General features: G+C 44.4%; 1 protein-coding gene across 4 annotated transcripts in view; it reads left to right on the forward strand.

Moving 5' to 3' along the window:
* MGMT (O-6-methylguanine-DNA methyltransferase) overlaps positions 1 to 12,340 on the forward strand; it is a 340,572-nt gene that overhangs the window by 47,769 nt on the left and 280,463 nt on the right. The gene's annotated exons all lie outside the window — the stretch shown is intronic.

The raw sequence follows: 12,340 nt of genomic DNA on the forward strand, positions 1-12,340 counted from the left end.
ATAGTGTTTTTATTTTTTTTTATTTATTAATTTTTTTTACTATGCAACATATTCCAAAAGATTATGATTCAGTAAACTTGGTCGTCTTTTTAATTTGTAGTAGTTGATAAGTTAAATGTAAAAATGCATGTTTTATTTTTATGCAGCTCATATTTGCATATTCGTTTAAGTAATTTCAGTTTATTCTACAACTTAAATCGAATGTACCATCCTTTTTATGAATTGCCGCCCGATTCCCGCGCTTGGTACCGGTCTTCAAACACTGGCCTGTCCTGGAGCACTGGGGGGCAGGCCCGCCCCCTCCCAGTGTGGCTAGATCCTCTTACCTCTGTGATGCGGCTCCATTGACTCTAATGGAGCTGCGCCACCGAGAGGAGGGGGTTTAGTCACACTGGGGGCCAGCAAGCCTGACCCTAGTTCGGGCGCCAAACGCAGAAAGTGCAATTAAAAAAAAAGATCATGCCACCGGCATCCCTGTCTGGTGACAATTGATTAAGGTAAAAAAAAAAAAAAAATTACCTGATGGTACATTCGCTTTCAGCAAAAAACAAAACAGTATATTAGAACAATTGATGAAGAATCAAAAGTAGAACCATTGATTTTGATTTGTTACAAGAATGTGCTAGAATAGAAAGTCCAAATTACTAGATTATTGAGTCTTTACTAACATATTTTTATACGTTTGTTATATGTATGTTACATTAACACTAGTATACCTTTTATTTTATTTTTATACAATAGAAGAGGCATCGCCTAACAGGGTTACAAAAAAAAAAAAAAGACTACGTTCACTAGTAATAATTTGTAGGCGATCGACATAAAAACAAAAAATAATCGCGCTGGAGATCTTTCGTGTATTTCTTCGATTATATGAAAAGTTTCCAAAACAATATTGCTATAGAAAAAAAAGGTATAACAATATATGTGTGTGTATGTTGACTTTTTTTGTCTGCTGGCTGGTGCCAGAGAAGAGTCTTAGTTTTTCTCATTGGCTCCAGCAGGTGAAGCGTTCAGAGTGTTCTCTCACAGCGTATCTTTTGTTTGGGACACAGGGGAGCCCCTCTTCAGCGCTCACAAATGAAAAGCTGCTAAGCCCTCCAGCCAGTGAAGCACGCATTCAGCTTGTTCCTGTACTGTTTTAAAAACACAGCCGATGCCAGTGTAACATTGTGTTTTATTGTTTGAAAGACAGATTTTTTTTTTTTCTATTCCCTCCTCTTTTTTTTTTTTTTGGTTGCCGTTCAGAACTCTTGGGGGCCTGTATTGGTTATTTTGCTGTGCATGTAAAATTAGTATGTTTTTTTTTTTCTTTTATAGTGAATTTTGAAGGGATTATAGGAACCTTTCTTTTATATATGGAGCCAGAACTTGACGAGAAGCGTTCTCATAGACCCGAGATAAAGATACATTATTATTACCTCCATTTACAAAATAAAATTTAATGTATTCTGCAGAGTTATATTAGCCGGTAGACGTTAAAGGCAAATGTTATTATAGAAGATGACTTTATAGTTTACAACTCTAATAAATGCTACAAATGTTTTGTTTTACTCATGTCCTATATTACTTGTCAGATTATGTTTTCTTCTCCATTTTTACCTCTAAAAATATATCTTCAATTCTGCCAAGAGCGGCGTTAGAGCTTCATACTAAGGTATATATTACCCCCCCCACCCCATGGAAAAAACACACACACACCCTTATCAAGCTCAAATGTATTGTGATGGATTTTTAGTAGCCCACTATTCATTTTGCATAGTAGCAATTTTCTTTGTGAAGACCACCCCCATAGAAGACCATAAGTGGCTGGTGGCTCACTGGTTAGCACTGTTGCCTTGCGACACTGGTGTCCTGGGTTTGTATCCAACCGAGGACATCTGCAGGGATTGTGGATGCTCTCGCCATGTTTTTGTGGGTCCTCTAGTTTACTTTCCCTCTTCAAAACATATCCACAAGTTAATTTAGAATATAGATGTGAGCCCCATTGGAACCTAGGGATGTGAGTGATTACAATACATCACATAGAGTGCTATTTAGTATCTAATGAATTGAATGAACATAAACCCCTGTAATCTTAAAGTTCCAATATTGTTCAGTGAACAAAACAGCCCCAAATGGTCTCTCACACCACAGACACCATTGGATCCCATTCACTTTAAACGGACATTAGGTTCCCATCTGGTATTCACTTGTGTTGCAGGATATGTGCAGACAAAAAATTTACTGCAGCAAATAACGATCAAGATTATTTGCGGACGTTTCGTAAATACCGCAAAAGTCGGCTGTCATTTCGACATCATAAGCACATGGCCTTACCAACATTCTTAACTGCTATAAAAATACATTTTATATATATAGTTATTTAATGTTGTTCCACATTTCCATACAGTTATTAGTTATCTTTTGGTTTCCCTTGTTAATAAAGCAGTTTATCTTCTCTCCATTGTCAGATATATCACTTTACACTGTGTCATTCTCCACTGAAACCCAATGCTCTTTACAGATCAAACAGGACAGCATTACTGGTTAGCCCACGCGTCAGTGTTTCAGTTTAAAACTACAGTTCCCAGAAGCCCCCTGCTTCCCCTCTTATCCTCTTCTTTGCTCTGCCAACATGGCTAGAAAGAACCGGAAACAGACTACTGCATCACTAGTATGAATCTGTTTGCATCAGTCCGATTGTGCCGTAGACTGCTATGGACTAACGCAGTATCTATATATTTTTATCTGATACCATGACATACTTAATGACTACAGAACAGTAATATGGAAGCATGGGACGTGCTATCATATAACAATCCTGTACATGGTTATTTTTTATGCATGAATCCTAACGTAATATAATAGAAATACAGGTGTAAATAATATGTTACCTACATAATACGAACAGTTAGTGACAAATTGCAGTTGAATTTCCATAGTGAGCGCAGGTCGCCGGATACCTATTTAATTTTTTTTCCTCCTATTTATTAAAACTTTTCAAGCAGTAAAAACATTTTACTTGTTAATGATTGGAAGTGGAGAAAAATTAATGGCATAGATCTCGGGAACCTCCAAGATGTCTCCTTTTAACCATGCCGAAGCAGATTTCTTTCCTACTGTATGTAGTTTAATTTCTTTGATAGGGTTCAGTAAGCAAATGCAAATAGATTTAATGATTTGCATCAGTAGATCATTTCTCAGTTTAATATCCTCAGATATTTTGGTCAAGGACTTTTCCTTTTTGGTGGCTGGCAGTATTTCATATAATAAAAAATATTAATGCTGGATACATTATGATACATTCAAATTAAATGATATATTTTAACCATTTATTCATGGGAGTATTTTTCAAGGAGCCGTTTCTGTCAGTCTAGTGACAGTAAAAAAGGAATCTATCTTAAAAGAAAATGGAAGAACTCTTAAAAATGAATATGGAACAGTTATATTAATGCACTTTTAAGGAATAATCATTACGGTTCGGGTTCTGACGTGAGATGATTGCCTGTAGGCCTCAAAAGTCCTGAGCCACAAAAAGGGTCTTTTAGAAAGACAGAATGCAAATGCATTATTCTGTCAGAAATGAAAAATACTCGCTTCAAACAACTCCAGCGATTGCCGAAAAAGACGCCAGCATGGTGGTGCACTTCATAAGTAAATTTTTTTTTATAATTTTTTTTTTTTTTCTTAAGTGCTTTAGGAAAACTAGGATTTCGAGTAGAATAAAGTCTGTATAATATAGTACAGAACGGATTATTTAATAAATACAATAGAATAGTTTTGCAGATCGGTAAGAAAATAAAGCGTAATTGAGAAACCTAGGAGAAGTGAGCTGCTCTGGAGAGAAGAAAGACTCCGGGCTTAAGAACATGCCGTTTTCTAGGATTTGAATAGGTATATCCTTGTTAGAAGGTGTTATTATGCTGCCAGGACTCTTAGGGCCGTATTAGATGGCACGATATTTAGGAGCAATCAAGCGGCGACCTGTCAGGTCAACGCTCGCTTGCTCCTTGTTCCCCGCTTGCTCTCGGTGCTAGTACACACAGCGACAGCGATTCTGGGGAGCTGCGGGAGGGGCTGCCCGGACGATCTTTAGATTCTCTGTGTAGCCCATAGGACATGGCGACGGTCTGCTGCCACTGCTTCTATTACACGGAGCTACCGCCTGCAGACCGCCACTATTTTTATTGGGATTTTGGTTAATGCAAAAAGGCAACGATTAGCTGACAGTGCATGTCGGCTAATCATTGCCTTTCTGCATGAGCTATTACACAAAACGATTATTGGCAGGAACGGCCCGTAATCGGCTTGTGTAATAGTACCCTCAGTGGAAATCTGAGTCCTTCTTTTACCCCCAAATAGAGAGAGAGCCTGTGAGTCCTACTTCTTTTACCCACACATAGAGAAAGCCTGTGATATCTGGTTACACTGCCCACACTTAGGCCTTATTCACACGTCTGTAGTTCTGTACTGAATTTAGGACCCATACATTTTAGTGGCCCTGTTAACAAGTCTGTATGTGTGTACAAGGCTGTGATCTTTGCCACAAGGGACTTGGGGGGAAAAAAGGCAAAGACTCTTTGTGGTGCAGTTTTTTTTCCAAATGCCCACACCCATCCAAGGCTATTAGGCAGGGAGAGTATATATATCTTCACCTGTTTAGGTTGTGCAATATTATAGGCACAACACTATAGAAAGCTTAGAGGAGTGTTTCCACTGCAGCTCTTCAGAGGGTTCCCAACCAGGGCATCTCAAAAATGCAATAAAGGAGCTGCACGAGACCGAACCACCAATAAAAGATACATCAGTATATCACGCAACATCCTCCTGCGCTGGTGATATACAGAGGTATCTTTTATTGCTGGTTTGGTCCGGTTTGGATCCTTTATTGCACAAAAAAAGGCCAAATCCTAGTATGGACCTGCGATTGCAGCATGGATCACTATCTGTACAGAGGTCTGTGAATTGCGGAGCACTATGGATATGTAAATATTGCTTTAGAAAGAGCCTATGAGTCCTGCTTCCTTCACCCACAAATAGCGAGAGCCTGTGAGTCCTGCCTCTTTCATCTACAAATAGCGAGAAGCCTGTGAGTCCTGTTTCCTCCACTTACCAATAGCGAAAGCCTGTGAGTCCTGCTTCCTCCACTTATAAATAGCGAGAGCCTGTGAGTCCTGCTTCCTCCACTCACAAATAGCGAGAGCCTGTGAGTCCTGCTTCCTTTACTCATAAATAGTGAGAGCCTGTGAGCCCTGCTTCCTTCACCCACAAATAGCGAGAGCCTGTGAGTCCTGCTTCCTCCACTCACAAATAGCGAGAGCCTGTGAGTCCTGCTTCCTTCACCCACAAATAGCGAGAAGCCTGTGAGTCCTGTTTCCTCCACTTACCAATAGCGAAAGCCTGTGAGTCCTGCTTCCTCCACTCACAAATAGCAAGAGCCTGTGAGTCCTGCTTCCTCCACTCACAAATAGCGAGAGCCTGTGAGTCCTGTTTCCTCCACTTACCAATAGCGAAAGCCTGTGAGTCCTGCTTCCTCCACTTATAAATAGCGAGAGCCTGTGAGTCCTGCTTCCTCCACTCACAAATAGCGAGAGCCTGTGAGTCCTGCTTCCTCCACTCACAAATAGCAAGAGCCTGTGAGTCCTGCTTCCTCCACTCACAAATAGCGAGAGCCTGTGAGTCCTGCTTCCTTTACTCATAAATAATGAGAGGCTGTGAGCCCTGCTTCCTTCACCCACAAATAGCTAGACCCTGTGAGTCCTGCTTCCTCCACTCACAAATAGCGAGAGCCTGTGAGTCCTGCTTCCTTTACTCATAAATAGCGAGAGCCTGTGAGTCCTGCTTCCTTCACCCACAAATAGCTAGAGCCGGTGAGTCCCGCCTTCTTTACCCACAAATAGCTAGAGCCTTTGAGTCCTGCTTCTTTCACCCACAAATGAGAGCTTATGAGTCCTACTTCCTCCTCCTACAAATAGCGAGAGCCTGAGTCCTGCTTCCTCCACTTACTAATAGCAAGAGCCTGTGAGTCCTGCTTCCTTCCACTTAAAATAGCGAGAGCCTGTGAGTCCTGCTTCCTTCCACTTAAAATAGCGAGAGCCTGTGTGTCCTGCTTCCTCCGACCTAAAATAACGAGAGCCTGTAAATGAACCCATTGTGCAAATAAAAATGGTGAAGGTGTTGTGTCTCCTCAGGGCTCCAGATGGCGACCAAAATGGTCGCCAATGCGACTGATATTTTGCAAATGGCGCCCAGATTTATTAATCTGGGCGCCATTTGCGACTGGCCCCGGCGGCGGCGCGCTGTCTCTTTAAGATGCGCGGCTGATGCGCGGCTGCCGGGGGTGTCCCATCGTATCCCCGGCAGCGCGGCGCATCAGTGAGCTGCCTGGGGCCCTGACTTCCGGCACAGGAAGCGCGCGTCAGAGACGCTTCCTGTGTCAGAAGTCACACACCCGGCGTACAGGGAGCTCACTGATGCGCCGCGCTGCCGGGGATAGGACGGGACACCCCCGGCAGCCGCGCATCAGCCGGGGACAGCGTCCGAAGAAGAAGAGGATCGCCGGGGGAGCGGGTTGTCAGGTGAGTTTGTGTGTTTGTTTTTTTTAAATATTGCTTAGCATAGAGGAAAGGGGGGGGCTTTATAATGGGGGGAAGAGAAGGGGGGCATCTATAATGGGGGGAGAAGAGGGGCCATCTATAATGGGGGGAAGAGAAGGGGGGGGCATCTATAATGGGGGGAGAAGAGGGGCCATCTATAATGGGGGGAAGAGAAGGGGGGGCATCTATAATGGGGGGAAGAGAAGGGGCCATCTTCAAGGGGGGGGAGAGGGGGCTAGCTATAAGGGGAGGGGGTATCTATAAGGGGGGGAGAAGAGGGCATCTATAATGGGGGGGAGGAGGGGGCATCTATAATGGGGGGAGGAGGGGGCATCTATAATGGGGGTAGAGGGGGTCATCTATAAGGGGAGGGGGTATCTATAAGGGGGAGAAGAGGGGGCATCTATAATGGGGGTAGAGGGGGTCATCTATAAGGGGAGGGGGCCATCTATAAGTGTAGGGCAAACTGGCTGCATACACTGGGAGATAGATATATGCACAATTATTATTATCAGGGCCCCTCAGGTGTCTGTATTGTAGGGGGTCACTTGCATTAGTCACTAGGTGAGAGATATATCTATCTATATACACATCTTGTGGGGGGTCACTATGGCTGCAGTCATAAGTCTAGCTCAGTATGTATAGACTGTTGCAAGCTTTTAAAGGGAACCTGTCACCCCCGGTGACGGGGTGACAGGCTCCCAACCCCCCGTTAGAACCCCCTATACTCACCTCATCGCGCCGGGTCCCGCTTCTGGAGATGGTCGGGTCACGGAGATCTCAGCCGCTGCAGCCCGGCGCGCACACTGAGAGATGAGTCCAACACTCATAGAGAATGACGGAGCGCTGGACTCTCCCGTCATTCTCTATGAGCGTTGGACTCATCTCTCAGCGCACGCCGGGCTGCAGCGGCTGAGATCTCCGTCACCCGACCATCTTCAGAAGCGGTACCCGGCGCGATGAGGTGAGTATAGGGGGGTTGGGAGCCTGTCACCCCGTCACCGGGGGTGACAGGTTCCCTTTAAGTTCAAGTTCAGAAGAGTAAGCCTCATTAAAAGGCTAGCCAAGTGAAGCTGAAGTACTGAGTCAGACTGTATATGGTTGTCAAGTTGCAAGTTTCCATGTTGAACATTTTCAAACTAAGAAAAGAAAGAATCTAAAGGAGGAGGAGGCTGCCGCGGCCTCTGCACACAGTAAGTCCCATGTAACATAACATTAATTTTACATGGTTTAAAATGTTGGCGACCAAATATTATATTTGGCGCCTAAATTTTTCATGTTAGGAGCCAATGGCTCCCAGGTAAATTTTTTAGTCTGGAGCCCTGCTCCTTCATTCTCATGATGTTCTAGACGTAAGACCCACACAGTCATAAATGTTATCACTTAATATGATGGTAATAACCCTAAATCCTAGAATTTATTAATTCACCTAAGTGAGTTAGCCATTCTGCTGCGTGTTGTTTTTGGAATCCATGGGGTTTAAGAGGGATGTCACACCACTAATATATCCTATTTAAAGGTCAGGGAAAATAAGTATGCTTATAGGCATTTGGCTGCTGGAACCCGTTACAAGCTCCAGAGCAAGTTCTAAAAGGAGCGGCGGTCAGTTGTGCACACTACACTCCATTTGTTGTCTACGGCTCTGTCGCAGTTGAAGGCCTAACCCGAATGCAAGTGTTTTCTAGTTGGAGACTGTAGACCCCATTTTCGAGATCACTGAAACACCAGAAGTCAGACCCTCTATGATCACACGCTATCCCTGTTTACAGTATAAAGCTGCGTTCCAATACTGGGTTGGAAGAATCCACGCAGAGAAGTTCCAGTGGATTCCGTTGCTCGCTCCTGCTCGCGGCTCTGCACATCTCCGCCTGTGCCATAGACTCCATTCTATGCACAAGCAGATTCCGCTGTCTGCCGAAAGAAGTGACATGTCAATTCTTTTGCCGAACGGCAGAATTCACCCAGCCATAGAATGGAGTCTATGGCACGGGTGGAGATGCTCGCGGGTGTGAGCGACAGAATCCCCGGGAACCTCTCCACGCTGATTCCTCAGTGCGAACCCACCCTAAGTATTATAGGGGTTCTTCAGGGGGACTTAGCACAGTCCCTCGTTGCTAATCAGCTGTTCGGTACCTGCACCTGGGTTATAAGCAGTTGGCTTAATTCACTGTTTTTGGCCCTGTTCACCGTGTAATGCGGACGCTGATTGTGACATTTACCTTAACTTTAACAGGTATATATTTTTCTACTTGGCTTTCCCCTTTTAATTTCCCAAAGATTTGATAACATTACCTACTTACTCCCCCCAAGCCTTCTATATAGAACAAAAAAAAAAAATCTATTTATAGAGTATACATTAAAACTTTCAGATTTCCTCATGTTACCATATAAGCTGAGCAAGGCAATCTGGTATTATTAGCATACAATGGTTCACTTATCATTGAGGTGACACTTTTTTTTTCTTCCCTATTTTTAATGTAAATAAGAGTGGCTGCGGAGACAGGCACAGGTACTATTTCTTTGGTAGTCCGTTTAGAAGGCAGATGTGCTCAATGATTTACTATGCATCACCTTAGCCATCATTCCCATAAGTATTAATTTTAACTCCACTAATAAGAAACTGAACAAAAGTGGAATTATGAGTTCAGTAGTATTCTATGAAAGGTCAGTTGTTAAAAAGGCAGACTCTGACATTCTGAGAAAAAGGTGCCTTCATTAATCATCCTGATAGGATGGCGCTAGATAGACTTGACCAATACCAGTAAACCTTACATCCTAATGTTCCTACCAGAAGTCTTTAATCTTTTGCACCAAAACATTTCTTTTTTTTTTATTATTATTATGTGCCCTCATTTAGTTGTGATGCTAATCGCGGATTTAGAACCTCAGAATGAACTGTATTTAACATTTACTTAGCATACATGCTTTATTATTACTTGTATCATTGGATATTTAGGTTCCTTTTACTACATATAGTATATGGCGATCACATTCTAATACTTAATTCTAATGTTTTGTAATTTGCACAAATAACTTCAAAAGTTTTAAAATTATTGTAAGGCTATGTTCCCACACAGTATCTTTGCTCAGCATTTTGCAACCAAAACCAGGAGTGGATTGAAAACACAGAAAGGCTATGTTCATGCACCGTTGAAATTTTGTGGATGGCCGCATATAATTGCCATTATTTTAAAAGAACGGCTGTTTTAAAATAACAGCCGTTATTTGTCATTAAATTGCGGCCATCCACTCAATTTCAACAGTGTGTGAACAGAGAGAATTAAAATTGAGCAGCAAAAACACATGGGGGGACATGTATAAAAAGGCACAAATGCCTTTTTTAGGCACAGATGGGGCTGTTTGGCGTAAAAATATTTGCAGAGGGTAATTTTGCGAATATAATTTTTTTTTGCATCTGCCCCATCTACGCCACCTTCGCCAGTGGGGAGGAGAGGAGGCGTTATGGGGGTTGGAAAAATGATACAGAGCTGGCGTAGGTTTCAAAATCTTTGCATGGACAGACAGTGCGCCTCTACAAACATCCCCTGAGCTCTGAAGCTGCGGGGACATTTGTAAGCCCGGCGTAATAACGCCGGACTTCATAAATGTCCCCCATGGGGCACACAAAAAAGCGGTGTTCAGAGTCTGTGGCACTACATACCATACTTATGTATTATGGGGCCATTGGAGTTTTTTGTGCCTACTAAAGATAAGCAAACTTCAAGCACGCTCAGGTACGTCCGATCCCGAATGCTCTACATTTGATTAGCAGTAGCTGAAGAAGTTGGATGCAGCCCTAAGGCTGCCTGGAAACCATGGACAGGGCAGTTTCTAGGTAATTTTGACTACAGGGCGAATCTTCATAAAAGCGCCCCCCCCCCCCCCCCCCCCCAAGTGATTTATTTGGGTTGTTGCTAGAAAAAGCAGTGCGTGTTTTATGTCATAGTTACCCAACCTTTCTAAAGTCATACAGTAACTCACAGGTGACGTCTTCTTTGATCTGAGGCGTCACTTTCCTTTTCCTCTCCATCCGGCCCAGACCTCCATGATGGTTTCTTGAAGCTACAATTCGTCTCTTCTGGACCTGCCAGACAAACATCTTAGGCTCCGCACTTCTACAACTTCCACTTTTTTGTGTCATGTGCAGTAAGGCTAGTAGCTATGTGGGTTGTCCCCTGTATATAGGACCCCCTGCTGTGCCTTCCAAATAGTAATAATGTCCTCTGCTGTGCCCCCATATAGTAATAATGCCCTCAGTGTGCCTTCCAAATAGTAATAATGCCTCCTCTGCTGTGCCTCCTATATAGAAATAATGCCTCCTGCTGGACCCACCATAGTAATAAAGTTCCCCTCCTGCCTGCAATTAACCTGACCGCCATCCCCAAATACACTACCCCACTTGACCCCCTCCACACACACTACCCCATCTATACCCCATTCCCCCCACACACTATCCCCCCTGACCCCCCTCCTCCTCCTCCATACATTATCCCCCCTGATCCCCCTCCTCCTCCACACACTATCCCCCCTCCACACACTATCCCCCCCCCCTCCTCCACACATTCTCCCCCCTGACCCCCTCCTCCATACATTATCCCCCCCTGACCCCCTCCTCCATACATTATCCCCCCTGACCCCCTCCTCCATACATTTTCCCCCCCTGACCCCCCTCCTCCTCCATACATTATCCCCCCCTGACCCCCTCCTCCATACATTATCCCCCCCTGACCCCCTCCTCCATACATTAATCCCCCTGACCCCCTCCTCCATACATTTCCCCCCCCCCTGACCCCCCTCCTCCTCCATACATTATCCCCCCCTGACCCCCTCCTCCATACATTATCCCTCCCTGCCCCCCTCCTCCATACATTATCCCCCCTGACCCCCTCCTCCATACATTATCCCCCCTGACCCCCCTCCTCCTCCATACATTATCCCCCCTGACTCCCCTCCATACATTATATCCCCCCTGACCCCCCTCCTCCTCCTCCATACATTATCCCCCCTGACCCCTCCTCCTCCTCCTCCTCCATACATTATCCCCCCCTGACCCCTCCTCCTCCTCCATACATTATCCCCCCCTGACCCCCCCCTCCTCCTCCTCCTCCATACATTATCCCCCCCAACACTCACACACACAATTCCCCACTGGCTGCCTTCTCACCTCTCACCTGCGTCTGCGAGGTGATTACTGCAGTGATAGTAGCGGCGCATCATCTACTGCCCGCCCGACATATCGACGTGTTCCTCCAATCAGAGCAGGGCAGGTGCGTGGAGCCGCTGCGGTGCACGCATCCAATCAACGCGTGCACCACAGCCCCACGCTCCCGCTGAATGCAATCAATCTTGCATCCATTAGACCATGCCACAGTTTTTGTGCCTAATTTTGTAAAAATTCTAAGCCTATGGGGGAGATTTATCAAACATGGTGTAAAGTGAAACTGGCTCAGTTGCCCCTAGCAACCAATCAGATTCCACCTTTCATTTTCCAAAGAGTCTGTTAGGAATGAGAGGTGGAATCTGATTGGTTGCTAGGGGCAACTGGGCCAGTTTTACTTTACACCATGTTTGATAAATCTCCCCCTATGTCTATGCTCACACACACAGTAAAACCTATATGGTTGTAATGAGTGAAAATAAATGTAAACAGGTGAAATAAGGCAGTATTTTGCAAAAACTAATCGTAAATAGTAAGCATGTTCTTCATTCACAGCTGGTATTTTATACGGTGTGTTCATTGCAGGCCAATTTCCCATTGACTTCAA

The sequence above is a fragment of the Dendropsophus ebraccatus genome, chromosome 8 (assembly GCF_027789765.1).
Source record: "Dendropsophus ebraccatus isolate aDenEbr1 chromosome 8, aDenEbr1.pat, whole genome shotgun sequence".
Classification (NCBI taxonomy): Eukaryota; Metazoa; Chordata; class Amphibia; order Anura; family Hylidae; genus Dendropsophus; species Dendropsophus ebraccatus.